Source organism: Lissotriton vulgaris, chromosome 3_1 (genome assembly GCF_964263255.1).
Source record: "Lissotriton vulgaris chromosome 3_1, aLisVul1.2, whole genome shotgun sequence".
Taxonomy (NCBI): domain Eukaryota; kingdom Metazoa; phylum Chordata; class Amphibia; order Caudata; family Salamandridae; genus Lissotriton; species Lissotriton vulgaris.
The window spans coordinates 1616412500-1616425270 of NC_141689.1; the positions used below are offsets into that span (position 1 = coordinate 1616412500).

The 12771-nt window shown below is 45.9% G+C and overlaps 1 protein-coding gene across 2 annotated transcripts in view; it reads left to right on the plus strand.

Moving 5' to 3' along the window:
* LOC147728255 (uncharacterized) overlaps window positions 1–12771 on the plus strand; it is a 66727-nt gene that overhangs the window by 41379 nt on the left and 12577 nt on the right. The gene's annotated exons all lie outside the window — the stretch shown is intronic.

Below are 12771 nucleotides of genomic sequence, written 5' to 3' on the forward strand. Positions count from 1 at the left end.
ACAGAACAACAGACCCCCATGCACACAGAACAGACCCCCCCCCAGGCACACAGAACAGACCCCCCCCCCCAGGCACACAGAACAGACCCCCCCCCCCAGGCACACAGAACAACAGACCCCCCGGCACACAGAACAACAGACCCCCCGGCACACAGAACAACAGACCCCCAGGCACACAGAACAGACCCCCAGGCACACAGAACAACAGACCCCCAGGCACACAGAACAACAGACCCCCAGGCACACAGAACAACAGACCACCCCAGGGACACAGAATAACCAGCCCCCTGGCACACAGAATAACCAGCCCCCTGGCACACAGAACAGACCACCCCAGGCACACAGAACAACAGACCACCCCAGGCACACAGAACAGACCACCCCAGGCACACAGAACAACAGACCACCCCAGGCACACAGACCAACCGGCCGCCCCAGGCACACAGAACAAGAGACCCCCAGGAACACAGAACAAGAGACCCCCAGGAACACAGAACAAGAGACCCCCAGGAACACAGAGCAGACCCCCACACACAGAACAGACCCCCCCACACACAGAACAACACACCCCATACACACAGAACAAAAGACCCCCAGGCCGACAGAACAACATACCCCCATGCACACAGAGAAACAGACCCCCAGGCACACAGAAAAACAGACCCCCAGGCACACAGACCAACAGACCCCCAGGCACCAAGTTCCCTATTTCTATTGAGCAGCAGTTCATGTTAGTAAACGGAACGCGTGCCACGTCGAATCGGACAGCTGGAGAAAAACAGATCGGGTGTGCCCTCAGTCCTGGTGACAAGGCCACACATTAGTGTTTCTGTGTTATTCATCAGGACAGCGACATGTGGCACACATGACATATCACACCCAGTGTCTACATACTGCTAGCACTGGGGCGTGTCTATAGATTAAGGTTGTACAATAAAGCTTTTGTTCTAAAAACAAACAAAAAACGGGCAAGACAGATTACTTTTGCAGTTTTGTACAAAGCGAACTCTTCCCGAAGGTATTGGAGAGTTTTACATTACAGACAAACAAATTCATTTTTGATAGGCGCGGAGAGATTTATTAAGTGGTGTACCCAGAATGGCATGAGGTTGAGCCAAGGTCGAGAATCGAACCTCTGTTCCCCCTTGCAAAGTCGGTAGCTCTGGCTCTTACGCCACATCCTCTCACAACTTCTAACCGAAAACAGCCTACAAGGATACGCCTGAACATATTTTAGACACAGTTTGACGCTAATTAAATTAAAAGAGTCTGTGGTATAAGAAAGAGATTTTTCGCTGCCATAAAACACACCAGACCGGGTAATACATTTGGTTAAAACGTAAACAGCTGCACGGAAACAATAGTTGCTCTACTTTGTAGTGTAAAACAATGATTTGTATGGCTATGCGCTGTAGTGGAAGATTCCATAGGGTACATTACAATGTGCTGTAAAGCCCTCCGTTCTAAAATCTGTGATGTAAGTACCACAATGGACATGCTATGCCTGTTGACAATGCATCACATCATTTACTGTGGCCAAAGGTACCGGCTACAGAGCAGGTATTTTGGCACGGATTACAGCAAATGTAGTGAAACGCAAGTGTATTTTTAATTCCAAATACACACACTTTCATACACTCATGAATTGTCTAATGCAATGTTTTAACTTTGTGCTGGAAAATTTTAAAGTCTTTATTTTTAAAAGAATCCTGTTTTGACTTGAATACCTGCAATGAGTGTACTGCTTGACATTCTCTTTGTGGACAAGGCAATTGGCCTCAGACTACTTTTAATTTCTGTGAATAAGCATAGATTAAAATTGACTAAATACATTTTCATTGAAATTGAATTGAATCATGAGTCATGACTCGGCTCGGGCCAGTGGAGTAATTATCTCTCACCTACATCATACCGGCAAACTACCTTTCCAACAAAGTCTTTACCTTGTTGTGCCTTTACCACTCATTTTATAGCACGCACATTTTTACCACATGCATGCCTTTACAACGCATGCCTTTACCACGGAGTTGAGGGTGTGGGGGTCTCCCCCCCCACAAAAACATTGTTTTGATATATAAAAGCAATGCATGGTAATAGCCTGCGTTGTAAAAGCATGTTCATGGTAAAAACATGCATGGTAAAAAATATGTGGTAAAGGCATACGATGTCTTTACCTGCGATGTACCGTTGAACAGCCCACTATACCATACTGTTGACTACTTGGGTGTGTCCTTCCACCGCCAGTCGAGTGCTTGCATTGAACCATATGAGGGACTTGTATAGTCCTCTCTGCGCGCTCCTACTGGCTCCTGCCTTTGTGTTTTGCTCTAACGTGCTGAGCTTGGAGGGTTGTCAGGTCTCGCAGCTGGCTTGCCTCATGCAACCAATAGCACATCTTTAGCGATCCCTGGCCTCACAGGTGACAAAAGCAGAGCCAAGAACAGACGGCAAACAGCCCCCACTCGGACATTACACTTTGTTTGGTAAATAAATGCATTCAGGAGTGCAGCACCCTTGAGAATACATCATACAATGAAACAAATAAAATGAACACTTTTTTTAAACTTGATGCAATGCTTCATTGTTGTAAATGCGTGAAGCACATAAGCCTGACCTCAGCAAAATGGTGAAATTATTAATTCTCTATTGCGAGGGCATGCTACAAAAAATAAAAAAAAATGCCACCTAAGCATGGCATAACATGCTTGCAATAACAATTTAAAATAAAAAAATTGCAATCAAATACAACTGTGATAGAACAGTAGTGGCCTTTCCTAGGAGGTAAGTGTACATAGAACACATAGAAATCCAGTTTAGTTTAAATGTGTGTCACAGGGAAATGCGCTTCTTATTGACACAGAGAATAGGCATTATTGGCTCTGAACTACTGTAACCTTAAGACAACGTTTAAAACCATATGGATGAATAAAAAACAGTAAGAGGCTAGTCGAAAAGGACAAAATATTGAAAAAGTAAATTATCAGCTCACCATCCCTGGTACTGAAGTGAGCTTCTTCTTAGGCAGGTGTGTATATATATCAGGCAAAATGTCTCCACTCACAGCACAGGGCAGTCATTGGATAAGGGAATAAAATGGACTGATCCTTGCTCCATGCTGTGTGCGTAAGTGGGCAGACGCAATTTGTGCAGGACTGCTGCACAGATCTATGAATGAAGAGAATTGACCAAAAGCCCTTTTATGTACGTACTCCTAATGAATGATGATGATGTGCCAGTCACCTCAATGTGTCAAAGGTGTGGTGGTTTCTTATAAGTAAGTGATCATCCTGCATCCACCCATGCATCCATCCACCCACCCATCATGCATCCATCATCCTGCATCCACCCATGCATTCATCCACCCACCCATCCTGCATCCATCATCCTGCATCCACCCATGCATCCATCCACCCACCATGCACCCATCATCCTGCATCCACCCATGCATTCATCCACCCATCCTGCATCCATCATCCTGCATCCACCCATGCATCCATCCACCCACCCATCATGCATCCATCATCCTGCATCCACCCATGCATTCATCCACCCACCCATCCTGCATCCACCCATGCATCCATCCATCCATCCACCCACCCATCATGCACCCATCATCCTGCATCCACCCATGCATTCATCCATCCACCCATCCTGCATCCATCCATCCACCCATCCTGCATCCACCCATGCATCCATCCACCCACCCATCATGCATCCATCATCCTGCATCCACCCATGCTTCCATCCACCCACCCATCATGCATCCATCCTGCATCCACCCATGCATCCATCCACCCACCCATCATGCATCCATCCTGCATCCACCCATGCATTCATCCACCCACCCTGCATCCATCATCCTGCATCCACCCATGCATCCATCCACCCATCATGCACCCATCATCCTGCATCCACCCATGCATTCATCCACCCACCCATCATGCATCCATCCACCCACCCATCATGCATCCATCCACCCACCCATCATGCATCCATCCATCCACCCATCCTGCATCCACCCATCCACCCACCCATCCTGCATCCATCATCCTGCATCCACCCATGCTTCCATCCACCCACCCATCATGCATCCATCCTGCATCCACCCATCCATCCATCCATGCATCCATCCACCCACCCATCATGCATCCATCCACCCATTAATCCATCCATCCTGCATCCACGCATGCATCCACCCACCCATCCTGCATCCACCCACCCATCCTGCATCCACCCACCCATCATGCATCCATCCACCCATCCAGCATCTACCCAACGGTGTCATGGGGTATAATCCGAATCAACAGCTGGCAATCATATATGCGACATATAAAAAAGAAGCATTTGTAAGTGTCGTTTTTTGATGCACTTGTAATTTTTTTTGTTATGTGGCTCAGGCGAGTCTCGAGCCTTGGTTCCCAGCACCAAAGTCGGCAGCGGTATCCGTGTTGCCACCTCCTCTCTCGCTTTGCAGGTCCGGCATTTTACACGCCTTTCACTTATCCCCCTGTTGCCTTTGTATGCAATCTGTTTAATAAAATTAATGCTGTGTATTAACCATACCGGTTATTGCAAGAGCAGCTCTCCTAGAGGAAATGAGTTTCTGACGCTCAAGCTTTCAGAGGTTCTGATTTGTGAGCGGTAATGGGTTCAGGCTTAGGCCCTACCAGGTTGCTGTTTTTTTTCTGCTGGACTGGCAGGGTGGGGGGTCCGTTTTACTGCTGGTGGTGGCCTGTTTTTTAGGCTGGGACAGGAGCAACCATGTTTGCTGTCTGCATTGCTTAATGCAAAAAGAACAATTGAGGGACTGAATGAAAGCTATTCGGCACACGTGCACATGAAAAATTCATTAACAGTCATTATTGTAAGCTGTATAATTATTAATAAAGCTGCTTCGTGATGTCCATCAATGGGTGCATGGACGATGGCTGGATGATGGCTGAATGATGGAAGGCGGGGATGAATGATGGGTGGATGGATGGGTGAGAGGGTGGATGGATGAAGGGTGTATGATTGGACGGGTCAAAGGCTGGATGAATGGCGGATTGGTGGGAGGATGGATGAATGAAATGGTGCGTGGATGAATGGATGGAGCATTTGTAAGTGTCGTTTTTAATGCACTTGTAATTTTTTTGTTTGTTTATGTGGCTCAGGTGAGTCTCGAGCCTTGGTTCCCAGCACCAAAGTCGTCAGCGCTATCCGTGTATTTTACACGCCTTTCACTTATCCCCCTGCATTTCTATTTATTATTAATTTCCCCCAGGCCATGCACACATATTAGGAATATCACGGGCCTGTCACTAGCGAGGTGGAATGCCCCTGCAACCAAGATCCATGCTTTTTAAGTGCAAGTGTAATGCTATGTCGCTTTTTAATTTTTTTATTGATTAAATGAATTTATGTTAAAGTAATAGCCTGCGAATGCCCCTAACCTGCGAATGCCACTGCAACCGAGAGCCAAGTTCATGTTCAAGTTCAAATTTTATTTTATTAAATGATTTTCTGTTCAGGTTACATAACTTCAAGTTCAAGCGGAAGGCTGCTGCCTTCAATTTAAAGCGGAATGCTATTGTACGATAAAAGTGCATGTAGTTCTCATTTGTAACTGAGGACCTGCTCAAAAGGGAATCGGCCATCCCCAGAACTGCCTCGCACAGTCGTAAGTGCACCCATGAAAGTATGTGTCCTGAACCTTCATATATCATAAAACAATTTAATTTAAAAAATAGCGGTCACTTGTCTTACCCAGTTCGGAATCGTGTGCTCGAGGGAGACGACCCGACCGGCCTTCCGACTGCATGATGAAGGGGGTACTGGTCTGGAAACTACGGTGAACAAATATGGCCCTACTGATAAACCCAACCTGGCAGGATCAACAGAGGCAGGCAGGCCTGGCCGGAGACTAGATAACAGGGCAACACGTCCCACCAAGAGGTGCTGGTGCGAGCACACGCACTGACGCGGGTCGATGCCAGGGCCGGGCTCGATGTGGCAAGCAACTTCCGGGCACCTTTCGAGCGTTGGACTAGCCAATCCTGGTGCCTCATGTGGCGCCAGGATTGGCTAGGGGGGCATATTTACTACTCGCCTTTTTTCAACGGGTTTTCAGCGGCGGCGCCTGTAAGAAGCAGCACCCCTCTCTATGGGTAAAGTCTAGCGCGCATGCTCGGGCAAGGTGGCACCTCACCTTGTCATGCGCAGTACTGCTGCAGCTGAGTGTGGACTGTCACTCAAGCTGCAGCAGCACAGCCAGCCCCACCCCCTGCGCACTCCCGATTGAGTCGGGTGTGTCCCACTCCCGGCGGATTCCCGGCCGGTAGCGCTGATAAACACGGAGGTAATTATTGCCAAAAATACCACGGTGCGTCCATGTGGCTTAGTGGGGCTACGCCCGTACGCCCCAATGGACGCACCGCGGCTGGACCCAGGCCTTTGTACCTTCTATCATTATGAAACTAAAGCCACTGAAGATGTATGTCCCAGAGGAGCCTGAAATGAAAGTGAACCCTTTGGCACGGCATTACTCTATTTTGTGTATAAATAGGAGAGGCACATCAAAGCATTTAATGATCCTGTAGTATTAATTCATGATGCAAATTAGCTTTACGGTTCACATTTTCTTTTCGATAATTTGGTCCATATGCATTAAATGATGCTCATATCCACTACAAAAGCACAGTTGTAGGTTGTTATTAAAATGGTGATCGGGTCTGAGGATGTGGCCAGAGCTGCTGACTCAGGAGTTGGGGGGTGCGGATTTGAGTCTCTGCGTTGGTGCAACTATCTGTGATTCTGGGCAAATCACTGAATCTCCCTTTGCCCATGGTCCATGCCTGGATAACCTCATGGGTGAATGATTATCTTAATTTGTTACCTTTGAACATCAGTTTGAAATGGATACAATGTGTTTCATCCCAGATATCTTCGATACAACAGGACTTCATCGGAGCACTAGTCTTGGCTCAATCCTAATCCATTCCTCACAATAGCATTTCTCTTCAATGTCCTGAGAATTCAACCTTGTCTATGTAGTACACTAACATGCCACTATGACATCCTGCCACAACACGCAGTGCCGAGGGGATTACGCTGTTGAAATAGTAATCTGCTGGAGTATTAGTGAAGGAGCAAAGTTCAGAGTATTCAGTTTCTAGTAGTAAAATATATACACCAGATTGACTTTTCAAGACATTGGGGTGATGGTAATGTGAGGAAAGGATTAGGAGTCAAATGAGAACTAGTCACCTAAAGAAGTCTCATTGTATCTGGGACCAAAATGCATTCACTGTACTTGTTCCAAGGATGGAAAAAATATAAATATATATATATAACCAACACATCTTTTAGACTATATATGAGAATCATTTATTGCATCTGGACCTGGTTATTGAAATGTAGATTGTAAAGTTAATTTGCATCCTGAATTAAAAATAAAGGATAATTACATGCTTTGATGTGTCTATTAAACCTGGCATCTTTTGCGTGTTATGCCCCTGTCTTTTTGCTTCTGACCACCTATTTTTGACTGTGCTGCATTTTGCTTTAGCTGGTTTTAGAACTCTGGTCACTTTACCACTGCTGATCAGTGCTAAAGTCCACGTACTCCATGTGTAAGTTGTTATTGGTTATCCATGATTAAAATATTTGATTTACCGGTAAGTCCCTAGTAAAGTGCACTGTGTCTGTGCGCCCATGGCCTGTAAATCAAATGGGACTACTGGGCCTGCAGCACAAATTTTGCCACCGAGAATAGTAGACTTGCAACCATGTCTCCGGCCTGCCACTGCAGTTTCTGACTGCAGTTTATCTGAAAGGAAGCGCGCTTGCTAGTGTATTTTACATGTTATGATAGTTAAATACTGCTAATTCCCTTTTCCACTGTTGCAAGAGCTATCTCTCCATAGAATATCACTGGAGCTGCCTTGTAACTTCTTACAAATGAAACTTTCAACTGGGAAGAGGGAGATAGGAGTCTGGGTCCCTGAACTTCTGATTTCAAAATACATATTTTAGTGAAGTTGGTTTTTAAAATGCATGTTTTAAAATGCCAATTTTAGAAAATGGGCTTTTTTTTACTTTACAATTCTGTTCCTCTGCCTGCCTCTGGAATTCATATCTGGTTTAGGCTGACAGTCTGGCTGTTTGTGCATTCGCTTTAGTCAATCACACATAGGGAGCTGAGGTGTGCCCTGCATATCCTAATGACCCATCACCAGTTGATGGGTCTTCCTGGACTAGAGTGGTGGGACGAGCTGTCAGACACCCAAAGAGGGCTGTACCTGTCCTCACACAAAGGTGTCTCCAATCTCCTGTAGTGTCTGAAACCAGATCAAGAAAAGGCAGGTTCTTGTGCACGACAGAGACTTTCCTTTGAAGTTTGCCTACTTCAAAAGCAGAAATTGATATAAGGACTGGAAGTTTGATGCATAACTTCTGGACTAAGAGGAGATTCTGCCAAGAGGAGAGCAGAATCTGTAGGCGGGGAACTGGCACTCTGCATGTTGCTGTGTTGTGCTGGCCTACTGCTTGCTGCTTCTGTCTTGGGCAGTGGAAAAGGACTAGACTTAGCTTTTTGTATTTTGCTTGCCAAGGTTCTCCAAGCTTGTGTTTGCTCTGTTAAGAAGTCTCCAGGCAATCAAAGACTTCACCTGCAGCCTGTGAACTCCTCCGCTGGGAGTTCTGATCTGCCAAGTGGTGCCAATTCCAGTTTTGGGCCCTTGGAGGTGGTTTTACTGCAAAGAGAGAAGAAAATCCATGCACTTATCTTCAGCGTCTGTTTTTCCTGACATAGCACCGCTGTGCAGATGAAAAATGACGCATTGCCACAGTGCGGCCGAAGAATCGACACTGCAACTTTTGTGTGGCCGAAAGATCGCTGCAGTGTGATTCTTGAGCCCTGTGTCTCTGACGTCCGAGGCACCTGCTCCAACACAGCAGGCCCTGCTGTGCAACTTTACAATTTGACTTATAACCTGCCACATGGCAGAAAAATCGACGCAGTGCCTGTTTCACCACCTACACATCGGCCCAGCATGGCTGGATTTTCGACACATCGCACCTGTGCACCAAGATCTCCAACATAGCCCTTCAGTATGGACCGAGTCCGTTTTTCCCGAAATCGGCACTTCACATCCCCTCACAGTAAGGAATTGACCCAACACTTCTGCTGCTGTGCAGAAAGAACTGATGTCTCCTTTCTTCTTGGACTAAAGAACTGATGCATCACTTTTGGTTTCCGCCCCTTACCTCCTCTGCGGCTGTTTACGTCTTGGATTTTGACGCACAAAGGTACTATGTACTAAAACAAACTCATCCATAGATTTCTATTGACTGAACTTGCTTAACCTTTTAAAATTGATATCTTTGCTTATGTATTTTGGATTTTTTTTGTTTTTGGTCTTGTTTTCCTAAGATGGAGATTGGTTACCTTTCTAAAATGATTTGTCTATTTGTAGTGTTTTTACTGTGTGGGTACAAATGCCTTACACATTGCCTTCAAGATAATCCTGACTGCTTGTACCAGCCACCAAGAGGGTGCGCAGGGGTTATATAAGGGTGTAATGTCCCTACTAGCTAGAGATAGGGCCCCTACTTGGACCTGGTGCAAGCCGCTGCCAACTAGAGATCCCCCCCCCCCCGTTTCCAACTGTACCTCTTCTATTTTATGTATAAATGCTTGAACGTGCAGGGTGTTAGAATGGTTAATGTAGGGAGGTGGGCACCCAAAATTTGGATCAGCATTGAGTGTGGCACTAAATGTGTATGTTTGTGTGTATTTATGTATGTATATTCACACAACCTTTGTAGCTTGTGCCATTTGTGTGTGGAAATGTGCAATGGTGTTGGAGAGGAGCTGGTGGTAAGATGACAAGCCAGAAAAGTAGAAGGTCGCCAGGATGCATGTGGCTATTGAATTATCTGGACGTGATCACTCTACCTAAAGGAGGAGGAGCTTGTTGTTTGATCATTGTTCATGCAAATAATTAACTGAACAGATGGCAAACCTGAGGTCAGGATAAATGTCAAAATGTCCCTACATCATGTCCTGCCATAGATCTCTTCTGGCTTCCAGTAACATGTGCTTCAACAACAAACTCCTATCATGCTTGTGGAAGCAACTTTGAGCAATTCTGTTGCTCCCTTCTTTAATTCTTTTCTAGAGAACAGTTAACTTTAACCTGAATTAGCACTTTTTTAATCAGCTTCCATTCTCGTATGGCAATCTCCCCAACAAGGGCGTTGCCTCCAGATAAGCCCTGTGCAATTGCTTAGCTGCTGGGACCATGTGGGTTACGGCACCACAGTAACAGGCAATGCACTATTGACAGGCTACCTAATATTTAGGTGCCACTTGCCTACCTCATCCCTGCACGCTCAAATGATGTTTTCCCACTCCGTGACTCTCTCATAAACCACTCTTATAACTACCTGCATTTACGATCCCTGACTACCTCCTACTACTTTGTGCAGATTCACTCTTAATTCATCATGTGTAAGCACACAGAAGCATATACATGTGTCATAGAAGCCATTTTATGTATCCACCTGTGAACATGTAAGGTCTCTTAATATGAATGTTGGGTGTGGCCTTCAGTAACCTAGGCCAATGGCCTACTGAACAATCCATCCCATTCAAAACATGGAAGTCTGGTATTGATCTGCACAGCTGTGTATTAGGGTCAACGTGGGCTTAGTGAGAATGTGGTTGTATAAGATGGGGTTGTACCAAACATGGAATAAAACATGCAGTAGGAAACTGGTTGAAGGCTATTTTGAGAGGGCATGGGCAAACATTGCATGGTGAACCTGCAAGAAGAAACACAAAGATACATGAAAGAGCAAGTAGAAGCAAAATTAAATACAATGTTCAGTCCTGGAAATTGAGAGGAACACCCTCTACTCACATGCACAAACTAGGAAGGTGAGGGAGACACCAGACCATGCATTAGATAGAAGAATCTGCTTCACTTGACTCCTCCGCTTTCCTGATTCTGGTTGCACTTACTTGTTCCTTCTTGTACACCGTTTCCACCACTAGCACCTGTAAGGATGTAGGTATCGTAGATGTTCACAGGGCGAGGTATGGGGCTCTTTGAATTGGCCATTGGATAGGAGGCCTCTTGCCTCATGTTCTTAGTCAAACTCGAATTGAGACTAGCCCTGGTGACTTCCACTCCTAGGACACCAGTGGCCTGTCATAGATTGACTCAAACGTCTCCAGTGACTTGAGTTGTGTCCTCCCGCGCTGCGAGCCCAGTGTGTTGCCCAGTGTAGAATGTCTCCAACCTTTGAAAGTTCACCTTTGAAATAGTGATGATGGGTCTGACATTATGAAGAGGACGTATCTGGGACAAAAAGCTCTATTGCAGACCTTTCCAGTGCAAACTGATGAAGGGCCCTGAAAAGAACTACCTAAGCCAGGGGAGAGATGCTATCCACTGCTGACTTCAGTTGCACTAGGGCAACCTATTGCTTTACTGGGACAAACTGACCCAATCTGGCTCCCTGGCTTGCACGAGCGTGAGGTCCTGTTCATGCCAGTCTATCTGAATCCTGTTTGGATGAATTAGTATCATGTGCTGGCATTTGTCTGAAGCTCACTCATGCGATAATCCAGTTATCTCCTTGACACTGTGACTTCAACACTTAAAGGTGCTTGCTCCAGTCTAACAAGTAATGGTGGTGGATTCAGCTTCTAGCCCACGCATTCAACCTGGAGGGAGTCCCTACACTCATCTACTACTTCCAGTGAATATGCACATGCTGCACTCTGCATCTGTACCATATTAACCTCCCCTGCAAACATTGGTCATTCCCTGAAAGCCCTATATGGCAAGTGTTAGCACTTGCTTGTGCTGAGAGAAAGCCAGCTGATATTGGTAGGACTTTTAGAACTGTCAGCCACAGCCGCCTTATCATATGGGAAATTAGTACAAGTCCTAACCATCTGCCGCCCATGATTTGATGACCTTGGGCAGTCACACGGGCACCATTTGAAAGTGGCTAAATTACAGTTGAAGGATTTCCCACCCCTTTTGGGGCTGGTCGATTGGCCTACTTGCTACGTAATGTAAGATCATAGTTCATATGTCAGTGCGGGCAAGAAGGTCCTGTGCCTGTGGTACCATCCTCATCCACACAGCCACACTTTGGCACATCTTTAGGAAAGATGTTTATGGTTGAGGACTAGGGTTGTGGTTAACCTAGCGAACACCCAGTTTAATTTTGGTTTGCAAAACCTTCACCTGCCCACTTTTTGCAGCTCCCATGATTCTTCAGTTCTTGTTGCTTTGCCTGTTGGTGCCTCTCTTTTTTTAAATTCCACCATTAAAGGTACAACTGCAGAAATCTTTAGTTCCAGTGGAATTTCCTATGAATAATGAAGTTCTGCAATTTCTGCATTTCTTCTAAGCTTTGTGAGTGTGGTCATCAGTGGCTGCAGGCATGCTTCATGGTGACGTTTGCCACAGGTCTCTATATAGTCTTTTTATCCAAAGCAACTGGCACTACTCTCCCAGGGTGGCAACTGTGTATCACCAGGGATCTCCCATCACTTCGGGGCCATCTCTGCTCATCCAGACACGATTCCTCGCACAACTTTCTCCACTTCTAAGCTGTCCATTCAGACCTCTCTGTTAAGTCTCACTGCACTGCTTTAATAGTCCAGGACATGGCTGCATCTCATGAGCCCCAAGAATGATGGACTGTACAATGTATTGGAGGCCTAACCTGCTTTAGCCCCATGACTGATATAATTATTTCAACCAGAAT